The sequence below is a fragment of the Cornus florida genome, unplaced genomic scaffold, assembly GCF_030987335.1.
Source record: "Cornus florida cultivar Cherokee Brave unplaced genomic scaffold, ASM3098733v1 CherokeeBrave_3.0.0_Hap2_Chr07, whole genome shotgun sequence".
Taxonomy (NCBI): Eukaryota; Viridiplantae; Streptophyta; class Magnoliopsida; order Cornales; family Cornaceae; genus Cornus; species Cornus florida.
The window spans coordinates 50957197-50974321 of record NW_026775577.1 but is presented as its reverse complement, the minus strand read 5'-3'; positions in this window follow the sequence as shown (position 1 = coordinate 50974321).

Here is a 17125-nt window from a genome sequence, read left to right as displayed (position 1 = left end):
CCTCTCAGCCATCCTTGCCCCAGTCATCGGCCTTGTATACCCGCGACTGGTGCGACTATTCTTTCAGCATCTCCGGCCCTCGCCACGATCTACCGCGGAGATGATCACTACAGTGGACGGCCACGAGATTGTCATCACAGTTGACACTCTGGCCCGTGCTTGCCGGCGCCCACACCGGTGTCCACCTGAGCTTGCAGAGACATACCTGAGGCTGCATAGGCCTTCATTTTCTGACATGGCTGTCTCCTTGATAAGCCATCATGCCGGTGGTCAGACATTCGCCACCAGGACCTTCTTACCTGACGACCTCTGGTTCATCGACACAGTTCTCTTCCAGAACATTTACATGGCGGGCCACAAGATCCAGAGGCGTCATGACTACTTGACAGCTCTTTACGCTTTTTACACGGGCTGCTGGGTATCTATCCCAGTCCTCATCTGGAGCGTGATGAGGTTTTTGTATGATTCTTTCATTTCCAGGGAGGACCCTAAGCGGTCCAAGGTCCTGCCCTTCGGACACCTCATCACGCAGATCCTTCTTGACCAGCACTATAGAGTGCCCCCAGATGAGGAACCCCTTACACGATCTAGCTTCTATGGGAGGAGCGACTGGAAGAAGAGCTACAATGCTCTTATTCGGAGTCTTCAGGAGCCAGCTGTAGAGGCAGCAGCTGAACTAGAGGAGGAGGAGGCAGCCCAGGCACAGCCGGCACCTCCAGCAGCAGCAGATATCGCAGCGGACGACGCACCAGTAGGTCCGGCGGCCGATCGCATGGACATTAACCTGGAGCGACCTGCGGAGGAGTATGTCGATGCTGCAGATGATGCTGATGCCGATGATACCAGTGATCGAGCCGCTGCTCAGGAGCGAGTTCGGGAGTCTTCTTCAGAGGCATCTCTGCCTGAGTCTCCAGTTCCCACTCCCGGATTCGGAGCACGCTTGCAGACACTGGAGAAGGACGTAGCAGCCATGCGAGCTGACATCACTGCCCACCGAGCTGAGTTCACCTCTTTCAGGGCGGATGTCATGGCTTGCTTTGCCGATCTCTCCAGCCGACTCCCTGCACCTGCACCCGCACCTGCACCTCCAGCCACTGCAGATCTTCACGATCAGGCCTCCTGAGACTCCACTTCCAGTTATTCTATGCTTTCATTTCTTTTATTCTGGATCTATATTATACTGTCACTGTTACTGTATTATACTTTGCGGCCGGTCTATCGGCTTTATTTTTTTTTTGATGTACCTGCACTTTATATTCTCTATATATTGCTTTTTGATTATGGATGTGTCTTAGTATCTCATATTTGTATGTTTGACTCCATCAGGTACACCACAGTGACTTCAGTGAGAGAGTGCTGCCCAATTTTTCAGGACCACCTTACACCTCTCTCTATTCTCTATCTTTCATCCCATTTACACTTGCATGTCCACTGTGCACTGATTATCCTACTTTGTTATCTAATGAGTTTATCCGAGTGCAAACTTTTCAGGACCACAGTTTATCCCAAGTTTAGGGGGGCCATGCCACCCACTTTGGATACTTCTATCCCGATCATTCATATCTAAAGCACTGGTATACTCTTTCCTTTGTTCTCTTCACATATTGAGGACAATGTGCAGTTTAAGTTTGGGGGTATTGGTGTATGTTTCAGTGTTGCTTTAAAATTCAAATTTTGAGCATGTCTTGTGTATTTGAGGGATATTTCTATACTTGGTCCATTTCTAGCTATGATTTTGATCTTTTGAGGACTATATTGCTTAAAATTTAAAAATTGCTTGACTTGAGAGTCCAATACTCCTTGTATGCCTTTTGAATGCCATTTAGGAGTAAATTTTTCAAAAAAAAAAAAAATTAATTAATATCATGCTTGCACTTGTAGTCCAGATTATCTTGATTCTGTGATTGTTTTGAGATTCATTCTAGGATTCTACACTAGCACCGGCGCACGCTAGCAATTAATTGTGAGGTACATGCTTTGTTGATTATTGAATTGGTTATATCCCAATTGGGCTAGTAGTGCATTGAAAGCTTTCATTCTTGATAAAGGTGGATAACAACCCCTTTTCATTGAGTAGCCGGGATTCTTGCCTCATTAAGCAGTGAACTTCTCGCGCCGAAAGGTGGAGGGCCCAAACTCTAGGTTAATTGATTAAAAAAAAAAAAAAAAGTTGCAAAAGCAATAAAAGTGAGGACTTCTCCCAAAAGGCAAGAAGTGGGAAATGATTAGATGGTTGTTGTCTTAATTTGTAGCCTAGTTGATTTGAGTTTGTAAGTCCGTTGGGGTGTCTTAACACCTAATGCCCTAAAGCCATCTGGTTTGGGAGTCATTGACCTAAAGCTCGCTACATAAATCTTCTAGAAAGCTTAAGAGATCAACATATTGCACAATATTTCCATCTCTGATCCTCAATAAAAAATAAAAAAATAAAAAAAGAAAAAAGAAGAAGAAAATGAGTGAAAAGAATAAGCGCACCTAGAACAATAAAGCTTTAATAAAAGGTCCACTCTCTTATCTTGATGATCGGTACTAGATTTGTGTGCTAGTTTGAGGGTAAGGATGTGATTACTTCTCTAGTTGGCTAAGATAGCAACACACTTGATGCCAGATCTCTCACATGGATTCTAGACTTGTTTCGATTTTCATGATCATTTTCTTGATATGTGGAGGACCATGCTTGCTTGCTTGATATTAAAATTTTGGGAGATTGCTTAGAAACGGTTGAAAAATTGCATACTTGAGGTAGTTTTCTCCCAATGCTTGTTTGCAATATTGGTGCCTTTTTTGAAAGAATGAGCTTAATGTTTGTGGGTACCATTTCTGGAAACCCTCACAAGACTTTACTCGCCCACTAGGGGTAACCTAGGGGTTTAAAAGGCTTGTTGCATATGCTAAATGCAATCGTGTTCCCTACGAAAATGGTGTTATCATTTTACTTGCTTTCCAGTTTATACTTGTATAGTTGTTTATTTCATTCCTTTACTTCTTAGTTCATTGCTAGGGACTAGCAATATGTAAGTTTGGGGGTGTGATGAGCACTGAAAAGTGTGCATTTAAACCCGTTAAGCTTAAGCATTCTACTACCTTTATCTATCTTACTTTGCCGTTTTAGACTTATTACGTGTTATTTATATTTTCAGGCACTAATCCCAAAATTGAGCTAACTCAGCAAAATAAGAGCTTAATTGAAGCAGTCCTGAGATAAAGCAAAGGAGGGAGCAAAGTGGAGAAAGAAAGGAGCAAAAAGGAATCAAGTTGTGCAGCTGAAAAGTTCAATCGATCCAACTTAGAGTTCGATCGATCGAACATCTATGATCGATCACAGTACTTCTCGATAGATCCAACCTTGGCCTTTGCTGAAATTCCAAGTTCGATCGATCGAACATCACCTTCGATCGATCGAACCCTATTTTGTCCTATTCAAATGATTGATCTTATCCACAGCTGTACGCCAACCAACCACTTTTGTCTTTTTCCCCATAAATATCTTGAAAATATCCCAGCCTTGTCATTATCCGGAGGAGTCAGACCACTTCGATCGATCCAAGATGCAGTTCGATCGATCGAACCCATTTTCGATCGATCCAAGTTAAGGTTTGATCGATCGAACTTCCTCCAGCGAGAAAAAGTTAAAGTCCAGCTCATTTATTCCGTCCTTCATCCAATCATTGGAGAATATGCCTTGCATGACCACAGCTCATCATGGGGTGTATTTGACCTACTTATATAAGGAATATGATACACTTTTTGAGGGAGTCTCTTGTCACACATTGAAAATCATCTTGGAGGCTATTCTTGGAGAGGAAGAAGGGAGGAAGCTAGAGCAACCTTTGGAGGAGATCTTCACCAACAAGGAGCAGCCATGGAGTTAGCCCTTGAGGGTTGGATCATCACTACCATGAGTGGCTAGACATCCTCTTGGGGCTAGAGTTAGCCCCAAGCATGCTTTCTATACTCTAATCTTGTGTATTATTAAGGGATTAGTGTTGTATGATACATCTTGATATTCATGTATATATAAATCTTGATTATTTCATGGTTTGTATGGTTTAATGCTTCCAATTGACTATTCTATTCGATCCATATGTCTATGTATGCTAGAGTAGGATATTCATGTGCTTATCCCTAGATTTAGTGTTTTTGATGCATGTCTATGTGTATTAAAGCTATAAATCTAGAGATTATTAAGATGATATGCTTAATGAATGCTATTTTGGTTCATTTGATGGTTTATGCCTATTCTTGATGGTTTGTGCCTCTCCCCTAGTCTAGATAGCTTTATTTTCATACTAATAGTGTAGATTTAGTGTAGTGGTAGTGTAATGTTAGATGGGAGGACAATCTACTCTTGATATTTGATGTTCCATGCTTGTGAGTCCAAATGGCATATTCCTCTAATATTGTGTTGTATGTGGATTGTGAGCTTAATGAAGGATTAATGACTTGTTTTGATCTATTGTGCTATCCCCATGTTGTCAAGACAATATATGCTCTATTGTTTAGATATATTGTGCTCTTCACATGATGTTTAGACAATACTTGCTTGATTTGTCATCCTTGCCAATTGAATCAACCTAATGCACACACACCCTTATCATATTGCAACACATCCATTACCCTCAATTGATCACTTGTTAGTAGTATAAAAAAGTATTGCTTGGTGGTGATCTCTACACCCCAAGACTTCTCTGTCTCTTGTTTACTTCATATTATTTTATTTAGTTGAATTCAATTTAGCCTAATCAACCAACCAATCAATTGTGTGATCACTCGACCTACTAACCCTAATTACCATAGTTTCACAATTCGATACACCATCAAATCCCTTGGGACGATCCCTACTCGTCCTATCTATATTTTATATAGAGAAAGGTAGTTGTGGCTTTCTATAAATGTAAAACTTGGCCACCTCCTAAATTCACGACTCTTCAAGCTTGACTTGGTATCGCGACCCTTGTAAAGGACCGGTCAGAGATCAATTCCCAAATAATCACACATATGACAACATGTAATCACATAGAAAATCAATAAGAAGAATTAAACCATAGAAATGCTTGGATCAACCAAGTTTTGCATATACACAAGACTATAGCATCAATTACAACATTTAATTCCCCAAAAAGATGAAAGACAAAGATTTAGATTACAAGATTAGGGCTCATCCAAGCCCTAATTAAGGAGAAGTTTAGCCACTCATGGAGGGTGTCGATGTGGTTAAAGTAGCTCCAAGATCCATTCCGATGCCTTGCTTCATCTTCTTCCTCTTTGTCTTGATGCTTAAAACCCTAGAGAAATGGCTCTTCTAAAGATCTTCTTTGCCTCCACTTAAAAACCCTAATGTCTATCTCTAACTTTCTTTCTTTAAAAATATCTAAAACTACCAACAGGCCAGTGGCCTAGTGGTACCAAGTCCCTACTTCTCAAAGGGAGGTCAGGGGTTCGAGCCTCAGTGGAGGCATGTATGTGTGAGCTCCAAGTAGGAAAAAAAAAATTAATCTAAAACTAGCCTTTTACGAAGTGGTCCAATTCCCCTTTTACACAAGACCCTTGTAGCCCAAAACAAGTTAGAAATAAGCCCCAAAATGATGCAATCCCGTAGCCATTTGGTAGGTGAAAATCGGGTGAAATTGGGAAATAAAACAGCTAATCGATCACAGGGAGTTGCAATCGATCGTAAGTTCCCTATAGTCGATCGTGCTAACGAGGATGATCTTATCTGCTGAGCTATTTTATCTTATCTTATCTGTTAACTAGGATCTGTGATCGATCGTAATGATGACGTGGTGCTTCGACCGATCTGAGCTGTCTTATCGGTTGACTGAACCTTATCCACTTATGAATGATCGTAGAATGTTGCGATCGATTGTGGCTAGGCTGCGATCGATCATAGGCCCCTTTTGGCAGATTTCTGAGCTTTTTCTGGATTTTTATCGTTGCATTTGCTCGACTCCAAAAAGGCTTTAATAAATTATTTTTAGCTCGTTTGAACCTTATTGACCTGAAATCAACAAAAACACAAATTAGAGCTAAAACGGGAAAATAAAGATGGATGCATGGTCTAAAATACCTTAGGTTAGGGCTGAATATGTGCGTATTTCAGCACTTATCACATCCCCAAACTTAGATATTGTTAGTCCCTAGCAATGAACTACAAAATAAAAATAAAAGAAATAACTATACAGCTATAAACTAAAAAGTAATAAATAGATAGCATCATTTTCATCGTGATCACGGTTGCATTTAGCATATGCAACAAGCCATTTGAACCCTTAGGTTACCCCTAGTGGACGAGTGAAGTCTCATGAGGGTTTCCAGAAATGATACCCACAAATATTAAGCTCTTTCTTACTTAAGAGGCACCAATATTTCAAACAACTATTAAAAGAAAACTACCTCAAATATGCCATTTTTAATCATCTCTAAGCAATTTTCAAAATTCTAACATCAAGCATGCAAATATGGTCCTCCACACATTGATGAGTGCTGAAAAGTGCGTATTTAAACCCCTTAAACTTAAGCATTCTAGTACCTTTATCTATCTTACTTTACCGTTTTAGATTGATTTCGTAATATTTCCATTTTCAGGCACTTATCCCGAAAATAAGGTAACTCTACCAAATAAGAGCTTAATTGAAGCAATTCTGGGATTAAACAAAGAAAGGAGCAAAATGGAGAAAGAAAGAAACAAATGAAGCCAAAGGTGGGAAGCAGCAAAGTTCGATCGATCCAACTTCAAGGATCGATCGATCAGACACTGATCGATCTCAGCACTTCAAGATAGATCCAAACCTTGACCCAAAAGCAAAAAGTCCAAAGTTTGATCGATCCAACACCACCCTTCGATCTATCAAACACTTTTGTCCTTATCCAAATGATTGATCCTATCCACAGTTGTACCACCCACTAACCACTTTTGTCATTTTCCCAAAAATATCTCTCAAAATATCTCAGATTTGTCTTTTTCCAAAAAGCTCAACTAGTTGGATCGATCCAGCCTCAGTTCGATGGATCTCAGCCAGTTCAATCGATCGAACTTCCTTCAGTGCGAAAAAGTTAAAAAGCCAGCTTATTCAATCCGTCCTCTATCCAGTCATTAGAGAATATTCTTTGCACGACCCTAGCACTTTTGGTATGTCACTTGACCTAACTATAAAAGGAATATGATGCACTTTTTGAAGGGGAGACTTAGCATTTGGTAGATCTAATTTTAGAGGCTATTCTTAGTATAGAAAAAAAGAGGAAGAGGCTAGAGACACCATTGGAGTTCTTCATCAACAAGGAGCAGATTTCAACCATGGAGTTAGCCCTTGAGGATTAGAGCAACATCACCATGAGTGGCTAGACATCCTCTTGGGGCTAGAGTTAGCCCCAAGTATACTTTATATATCTTAATCTTGTGTATTATTGAGGGATTAGTGTTGTAATTAACGTTTTAACACTTTGATATATATCGATCTTGATTGTTCAATGATTTATATGGTTAAATGCTCTCAATTGATCATTTCATTCTATCCATATGTCTATGTATGCTAGAATAGATGTTCATGTGCTTGTCTCTAGATTTTGTGTTATTGATGCATGTCTATGTATATTGATGCTATAGATTTAGAGATTGTCAAAGCATAGTGCTTAATGGAATGCTCTTGTGATTTTTTTGATGGTTCATACTTATTCCTTGATGGATTATGCCTTTCCCTTAGTTTATTTTCATGCTAGTAGTGTAGATGTAGTGTAGTTGTAGTGTAGTGTTAAATGGTAGGGCAATCCATACTTGTTGTTTGATGATCCAAGCTTTTGCATGCAAGTAGCATATGTCTCTAACCTTGTGTTGTATTTGGATTGTGAGCTTAATGAAAGGATTAATGACTTGTTTTGATCTATTGTGCCTTTCACATGTTGTTTAGACAATATATGCTTCATTACTTAGATATATTGTGCCTTTCACATGATGTTTAGATAATAAATGCTTAACTAGTCATCCTTGCTTATTGAATCAACCAAACACACACACACACCAATATTGCAACACACCATTTGCCCTCATTAGTCACTTGTCAATGGTATAGAAATGCATTGCTTAGTGGTGATCTCTAAACCCCAAGACTCTTCTCTCTCTTACTTACTCTTAGTTGCATTATTTTGTTATTACTTAATTCAATTTAGTTGCTCTCTAATCAACCAACCAACCAGTTGTTTGATCATTCAACCTACTAGCCCTAATAGCGATTCAACAACCTTGTTCGATCCTCACAATCCCTTGGGACGATCCCTACTCACCCTAGCTATATTTTTAGTGAAGGTAGTAGTGGCTTCTATAAATGTAAAACTCTTAGCCCTCGCCTTAAAATTCACACTCTCCAAACTTGATGGTGGTAGTGCGACCTCCGGCCACATCAGTTTTTGGCGCCGTTGCCGGGGATTGATTGATTTGATTTAGCAATTTCGGAATTGTGGAATGAATTAGGATTAGTACTCTTTTGATCTTGTATTTACTTTATTTTTATTCTTCTTTTTGGTTACTTATTGTGTTGTTCTTACTTGACTAGGTGTATTATTGGAAAGGAAGCAAGCAAAGGAGCATTCAAGCTAAGCAAGCAAGGAAAAAAGCTAAAAATTCTAAAAATTTGCTAAGCTAAGCTTTAAATTTGGAGTTAAAGTGCTAAAGGACCTTTGTGAACCTTTCTTCAGTCAATCCCTTAGTTAAATCGTCGGTCCGCGTGGAGGTTTGTTCTTCATTGTTCTTTGCATCATTGTTGTTAAAGCATGGAAGTACGAATCAAGTGTTTGTGGAAGAAGTTTAATTGCATTGTTGTGAAGGTATAGTGTTTGTCATTCTTTGTACTTGTTGTGTTTTGCGTTATGCATGCATGGACGTCGTTCATTGAGACCAACTCTTGTCCCTCTTGATTTGTATCTTGAATCCATCATTAGAAATCCTAGGGGAAGAGGAAGTTCACATAGAACCAATCTATCAATGGAAGGCCATAATGAAGAGAACGTAGAGGACCTTGGTCACATAGACCAACAAGGTATTCTTCATCCTAATGTGCACAATGAGAACATACAAGTACCATTAGGCATGCCTAGGCCATTCATTCACCAACCACCACAACAAGGCCAAGTTCCATATGGAATGCCAAGGCCAATGTATGCTCTATGACCTCCCATCATCAATCAAGGAATTCAAAACCAAGGTGTTCATGTTACACCTCAAGTGGCTAATCCACCTCTTGCTTTAAGAGACCATTATGTGCTTAATGAGTATAATGCACCTACATGCATCCAATTGCCTCCATTTAGAGCACATCATTATGAAATCAAACCACAAACCATTCAAATGCTTCCTAACTATCATGGACTTCCAAGTGAAGATCCTTACAAGCATTTGGATGAGTTTCTTGAAGTATGTTCCACCGTAAAATATACGAACATGCCGGAAGAAGTTTTAAGGCACAAACTTTTTCCATTCACCTTAAAAGACAATGCAAAGTATTGGTTTAACAATCTTAGGCCTTTTTCAATCACTTCTTGGGTAGAAATGCAACAAGAGTTCTTGAAGAAGTACTATCCGGTTTTAAAGACCAATGCCATGAGAACCTCAATTCGAGAATTTTCATATGGGGATGGAGAAACGTTTCATGAGGCATGCGAACGCTTCAATGAGTTGCTTAGGAAGTGTCCACATCATGACATGCCCAAATGGCAATTAGTTCAATATTTCTTTGAGAGCTTATAGGACAACTATAAGGGTATGGTTAATGTTTCCATGGGTGGCTCATACATTGATAGGCATGAGGATGACGTGTGACGTCTTTATGAGAGCATGAGTGAAAATTCTTTGCATAGAACATTATCATCCAAGAATGGTAGAAATTCATAAGGTAGGAAGAGTGTTGGCTTACATCAAGTCAACCATTCAAATGAAAGAGCCGCCAAAATGAAGTCTTTATCTCAAAGGTTTGATCAATTTTTGATTAACCAAAACTCGGCAAATCAAGTATCTTCCTTCCCTAACCATTCTCATCGTGCATCAAATGAAACATGTATGACTTGTTCTAGTGTTCTTCATTCTACTTCTCATTGTCCTCACGGAGAAGTGCAAAATGAACCCAATGAACAAGTCAATGCAGCTTTTGTGAACCAAGGGAACAATCCTTATGGTACTCATTATAATCCAAGTTGGAGTAATCATCCGAATTTCTCTTGGAAAAACCAAGGAGAGGGCTCAAACCCTTCCCAAGTTAGTTTTCAAGGGAAGTACATTCCACCTCCACTTCAAAACCAAGGATCCCAAGGTTATAGACCTTATCAATCACAAGGGAATCAATTTGCTAATTCACATTTTCCTAACCAATCTTATTCCCAAGGAAATACTAGAAGTCCCGCCTTTGAAGAAAAAGTTTTGAATGCTTTGGGCACTTTAGAGGCTAACACACAATTGCTTCATCCTCACTCTCAATCTATTGCGAAGCTAGAAACCCAAGTAGGATAAATAGCAAGCACTCTCAATGCAAGAGAGAATGGAAAGATGCCTATTAATGCCCCACCTAAGCAACAATGTCTTGTGGAAACCCATTCCTCATCGGAAGGCCACACCATTGAACATGTTAATGTGGTGACTACCTTGTGGAGTGGTAGGATTGTGGACAATCAAGTTGAAATGCCCAATGAAGAGAGTGAACCGGTGCAACCTCAAGTTGTCACCTGTCCCGTTTCACATCCCATTCCTCCTTCATTACATATACATGATCTTGTGAATGAGAAAGTCTTGAAAAATGTGTTTGAAAAAGAAGTTTTGAAAAATGATGCTGAAAAAGTTTTGTTGAAAAATGATTTGAAAACTTTTAGTGTTGAAGAGAGTTCAAAAGAAAATTCTGAAAAAGTGTTTGAACCAAAAGTTCCATTTCCAGATGCCTTAAATGGATCCATTTCAAAAGACAAGCAAAAGGCAAAAACTAATGAAATTATGGAAATGTTTAAGCAAGTGAAAGTCAATCTTCCACTATTGGATGCAATCAAGCAAATTCCGGCTTATGCCAAATTCTTGAAAGACTTGTGCACCCAAAAGCGGAAGAACAAGAGCCAAGCACCAAGAAAAGTGGTTTTGATCGAGCAAGTAAGCTCAATTTTGTAACATAACACTTTGCTAAAGTTTAAGGACCCCAGTTCACCCACTACTTCATGCATTATTGGTGATCATATCATTAATCGAGCGCTTCTTGACTTAGGAGCAAGTGTTAACCTTCTTCCATACTCGATTTATGTCAAATTGGGCTTAGGTGAATTAAAACCGACGTCGGTAGTTTTGCAACTTGCCGACCAATCCATTAAGAAGCCTAGGGGTATAATTGAGGATGTATTGATAAAGATTGACAAATTCTTCTTTCCCGTTGATTTCGTTGTCATTAACACGAAACTGGTCCCCAATCCTAAGAGTCAAATTCCCGTTATCCTTGGCCGTCCTTTCTTGGCAACCACTAATGCCAACATCAATTGTAGGATGGGGATAATGAAGATTTCATTTGGTCACATGAAGGTGAAGTTGAATATCTTTAATCCCACACCCAATTCATTTGACAAATATGAATGAGAGATTAATGTTGTAGATAAATGTCATAATCTTCAATGTCAATGAAGTGAGCTTTTGTGTAAGACTAAATCTTCAAAAGAATCATCTTCAACCTTGCATTCTAAAAGTCTTGTTTCAAATTCTTGCTTTGAAAGGGCATGGAAGACCAAAAGTTGTGATTGCATAGACAAGGAATCAAAAGTTTCTTTTAAGCTTAATCCAACAAGTTCTTCAAAGAACCATTTGTTGGATGGAGTTCAAAACATCTATCACCCCAACAAGGAGGGGATGCATTATAAGATCTTTGATCCAGGCTAAAAGAGCCCAATGTCTTGCTAGAGACGTTAAAGATTAGCAAAAACATTTCGTAGGGTGCCAAAACCCTATTCCTCCCCTATTTCTATCTTAAATTTCATTTCTTACGAAGTCTAGATACTTGTTTTTGGTTCATATGCATTGGTAGGAACTTTGGTGAGGATTGCATGAGCTTTCATGTCATTATTGAGCATTCTGCATAGGTCCATCGATCTCAAACTTGAGTTCGATCGATCGAACTCCATTCTGCATCCAACACTTAGAAAATTTTTCCGCCTGCAGAAACCTGCATCCAAATCACCTCTCTGTACCATCGTTCGAACTTATTCTTAGATCGATCAGGAGACTTTTGATCGATCCAGCTTCAAAGTTTGATCAATCTAATGATTCAACACTTAGAAAAATTTTGAGCCTGCATAAACCTGCATATTTTTGCTCTCTGTCTCATCGATCGAAACATTCCAAGATCGACCTAAAATTCTTTGATCGATCCAACTTCCAAGTTCGATCGATCTTCAAGTTCCATAAACCTGCATATTTTTGCCCTCTGTCTGATCGATCGAACTCTTGTTCCGATCGATCTCAGTTCTCCATTTCATTGTTTGACTTTGTTTTGACTTTTCAAATTTCAAAAATCAAAAAATATTTTCATTTTTATTTTATTTTGTTTAATTTTCATTTCATTTTATTTTATTTTATTTTTCAAAAAGTCTTCCAAAATTCAAACATATTTTAATTTATTTAGTTTTTAATTATTATTGATTATTCAATTAAAAAAAACAAAAATCTAAAAATATTTTATTCTATTTTATTTTATTTTATAATTTTTAATTTTTAATTTTAATTTTAATTTTTAATTTTTGTTTTGCATTTTTCAAAAATTTCAAAAATCCAAAAATACTTTGAGGAGAGTTCATCAAAGTTTGATCGATATCAGTTGAAGTTTGATCGATCGAACTCTGTCGGGAATGCTTTTAAAATAGACCTAGAGGGTCTCAAGATCGATCATTTAGATCTATCCAACCCTCCAAACCCTTGCTTCCCTTATCGCCACTGCATCCAATCTCCATCTTCCTTATCTCCGGCGAGATCCAAGCTACACTCTCTCCCTCATCTCGGATTTCTCATCCACTCTTCCCATCCACTTCTCTCCCTTCGATTTAGGTAAGATCCGAGCATCTCATCTATGATTTAAGCTTCGATATAATGATTACATGCTTTATATGTTACATTCATGCGTTATACATGATTGAATCTCCATTTTTGAAGCTTCGAAGCACTGAGTTTGCATGTCTATGTATATGTGTATATGCTTCGTATGTATATATATGTGTGTTTGATCTATTTTGGGAGGATGGGCCATGATTGGGTGATGGGATTTGATGATTTGTTGTGTTGAAGGGCCCACGAACACGTTCGTGTGGGCCCCGTGCTTCCAAAGTCACAGATCTGTGACTGTTTACATTCGTCACACAGTTCGATCGATCGAACTTGTATCTCAAATCGATCTTGAGAGATCGATCGAACTCATGTCTCAGATCGATCGAAGTTGTGAGATCGATCTCACTTATTTTTGACCGATCCAACTTTTGTGATCGATCTCACTTCTTTTTCTAATCGATCGAACTTCACAGATCTCACATACACATTTCATTCTTCATATCTTATGTTCATGCTATCTCATATATGCCCAATGCCTATGATATTCCACGTTGGATGCATTTCATACTTATATTGCTTAGCATGCTTCACATCCTGCCACTTGCATAGATACATGTCATATATGTTTTGTCTATCTTATCTGACATGCATGTTTCTATATTGTGCTTAAAATTTTTTATTCTGGCACTAACTCCCATTGTAAGTTTTTCTTTTTCTTTTTGCAAGCCATGGTTAAGAGGAAGATCGTTGCCAACAGGCAACACGAGCCTCAGCGCCATATCAGACCCCGGACAGAGGAGCCAGTAGAGCCCTCTCATGCACAGGAGGAGCCAGCACAGGCTACCCCACCTCAGTCACCATCTCATGAGGCTGAAGATAACCATATGCCATCCACCTCTGCGGCTCATTCTGCATTTACTCCATCACCATCTCCACCACATGCTAGAGCTGAGCATTCACCCGTACCATCTCCACCACGTCAGCTAGCTCAGCCAGCTCAGGAGCGTGATAGGCCAGTACCTAGATATGCGCATATGACGGTCGACCATGAGTCAGTATTAGACACAACCTTTTTCTCCAGATCAGTGCTGACCCGATCCGCTTACATGACATCATTCAGAGGGGCCTGGCAGCTATTCTTGCCCCAGTCACAGAGCCAGTCTACCCGCGACTGGTACGGTTGTTCTACCAAAACCTCCGACCATCCCTGCATACCACAGCAGAGCTGGTCACTTCTGTAAATGGCCATCAGATTACCATCACAGTGGACTCATTAGCCCATTCTTGCCACTACCCACACCGCTGTCCTCCAGAGCTTCAGGAGACATATCCGAGGCTATACAGACCTTCATATGTCGACATAGTAGTTTTTCTTATAGGTCACCATGCCAGTGGCGAGACCTTCGCCACTCGGACATACCTTCCAGATGACCTTTGGTTTATTGATTCTATACTTTTCCAGAACATCTACATGGCAGGGCACAAGATTCAGAGGAGGGAAGATTATTTGACAGCCCTCTATGCCTTCTACACCGGGCACTGGGTATCTATTCCCGCGCTCATCTGGAGCGTAATGAGGAAGCTATATGATGAGTACATTAGCAAGGAGACGCCCGGACGGGCTAAGTCTCTCCCATTCAGCCACCTTATCACCCTGATTCTTATAGACCAGCGCTACCCTATTCATCCTCAGGAGCACCCCGAGAAAGGTTTCTGTCACTTTCTGAAGAAAGACTGGACCAAGAGCTACAACGCCATTATTACTAGACTGCAGGACCATGCAGTAGTGGCTGCAGAGGAGCTAGAGGCTGAGAAGGAGGCACAGGCAGAGGTACAAGCAGCAGCAGTAAATCCCGCAGCGGATGATGCACCAGTCGATCCAGCTGCTGAGCATATAGATATTGACTTAAAGCGCCCTGTAAATGCCACAAAGCAGTACTCTCCAACTGGGTCGCCCATTCACGAGCAGGAGCAGACTCAGGAGCTTTCTTCTAACTCTTCTATACTTGAGACTCTAGATCTGACCCGGCTTTGGGGTCCGCCTATAGACTCTTGAGGATATTGTTGTTGTCATACGAGCTGATCGTACAGCCAACTGAGCTGATTTTATTGCCTTCCGCACGGATGTCGCGACTATGTTTTGAGATCTATCCAGAGATATCCGCGAAGCCCGAACTGCCCGTCCTACCTCATCCTCCTGAGTTCCCAGTTCCTTCTATCTCATGATCCCTCTCTACTATTGATACTTTATTTTTGTCACTGTACAGTACTATTAGTTTTGCAGCCGGTCTGTCGGCTTTGATATTTCTGTTGTACCTGTACTTTATCTGTTTTATATATATCTGCGTTTTTGCTATGGATGTCATATATGATATTCTCATATCTATATATTGGGCTCCATCAGGTGCATCACAGTGACTTCAGTGAGAGAGTGCTACTCAATTTTTAGGACCACCCTTATACCTCTCTCATCTCTTTATTTGTTTATCCCATTTACACTTGCATGTCCACTGTGCACTAATTATCCTATTTTGTTATCTGATGAGTTTATCCAAGTGCCAATTTTCAGGACCACAGTTCATCCCAAGTTTGGGGGGGCCATGCCACCCACTTCGAATACTTCAGTCCCGATCATTCTATGCCTTAGTTGCACTGGTATACTCTTTCCTTTGTTCTCTTACACATTGAGGACATTGTGCCATTTAAGTTTGGGGGGAATGGTGCTTTGCAGTATTAACTTTAAAATTCAAAATTTTGAGCATGACTTGTGTAATTGAGGGATATTTTTATGATTGGTCCATATCTAGCTATGATTTTGATCTTTTGAGGACTATATTGCTTAAAATTTAAAAATTGTTTGACTTGAGAGTCCAATACTCCTTGTATGCTTTGTGGAAGCCATTTAGGAGTAAAGTTTTTGAAAGATTGATATCTTGCTTGCACTTGTGGTCCACATCATCTTGATTTTGTGATTATTCTGAGATTCATTCTAGAATTCTACACTAGCACAGGCACACACTAGCATTCATTTGTGGGGTACATGCTTTGTTGATTATTGAATTTGTTATATCCCAATTGAGCTAGTAGTGCATTGAAAGCTTTTATTCTTGATAAAGGTGGATAACAACCCCTTTTCACTAAGTAACTGGGATTCTAGCCTTATCAAGCACTGAACTTCTCGCGCCGAAAGGTGGAGGGCCCAAACTCTAGGTGAAAAAAAAAAAAAAAAAAAAAAAAAGAAGAAAGTTGCAAAAGTAATAAAAAGTGAGGACTTCTCCCAAAAGGTGAGAAGTGGGAAATGATTAGATGGAGGTTGTCTTGATTTGTAGCCTAGTTAATTTGAGCTTGTAAGTCCGTTGGGTTGTTTGAACACCTAATGCCCTAAAGCCGTCTAGTTTAGGAGTCATTGACCTAACGCTCGACCTCATGGATCGCTAGAAAGCTTAATAGATCAACACATTGCACCATGCTTCCATCTTTGATCCTATAATATATATATATATATATATATATATATATATATATATATATATCGAGTGAAAAGAATAAGCGCACCTAGAACAATAAAGCTTTAATAAAAGGTTCACTTTTTGTCTTGATAATCGGTACTAGATTTGTGTACTAGTTTGAGAGTAAGGATGTGATCATTTCTCTAGTTGGCTAAGATAGCAACATATTTGATGCTGGTCCACTTAAAAGGATTCTAGAGTTGTTTTGATTTGCATGATCATTTTCTTGATGTGTGGAGGACCATACTTGATTGCTTGATGTTGAGATTTTGGGAGATTGTTTGGTTTGAAAAATTGCATACTTGAGGTAGTTTTCTCCTAATGCTTGTTTGCAATATTGGTGCCTCTTTTGAAAGAATGAGCTTAATGTTTGTGGGTACCATTTCTGGAAACCCTCACGAGATTTCACTCGTCCACTAGGGGTAACCTAGGGGTTTAAAAGGCTTGTTGCATGTACTAAGTGCAATCGTGTTCCCTACGAAAGTGGCGTTATCCATTTATTACTTTCTAGTTCATACTTATGTAGTTGTTCATTTCATTCTTTTACTTTCTAGTTCATTGCTAGGGACTA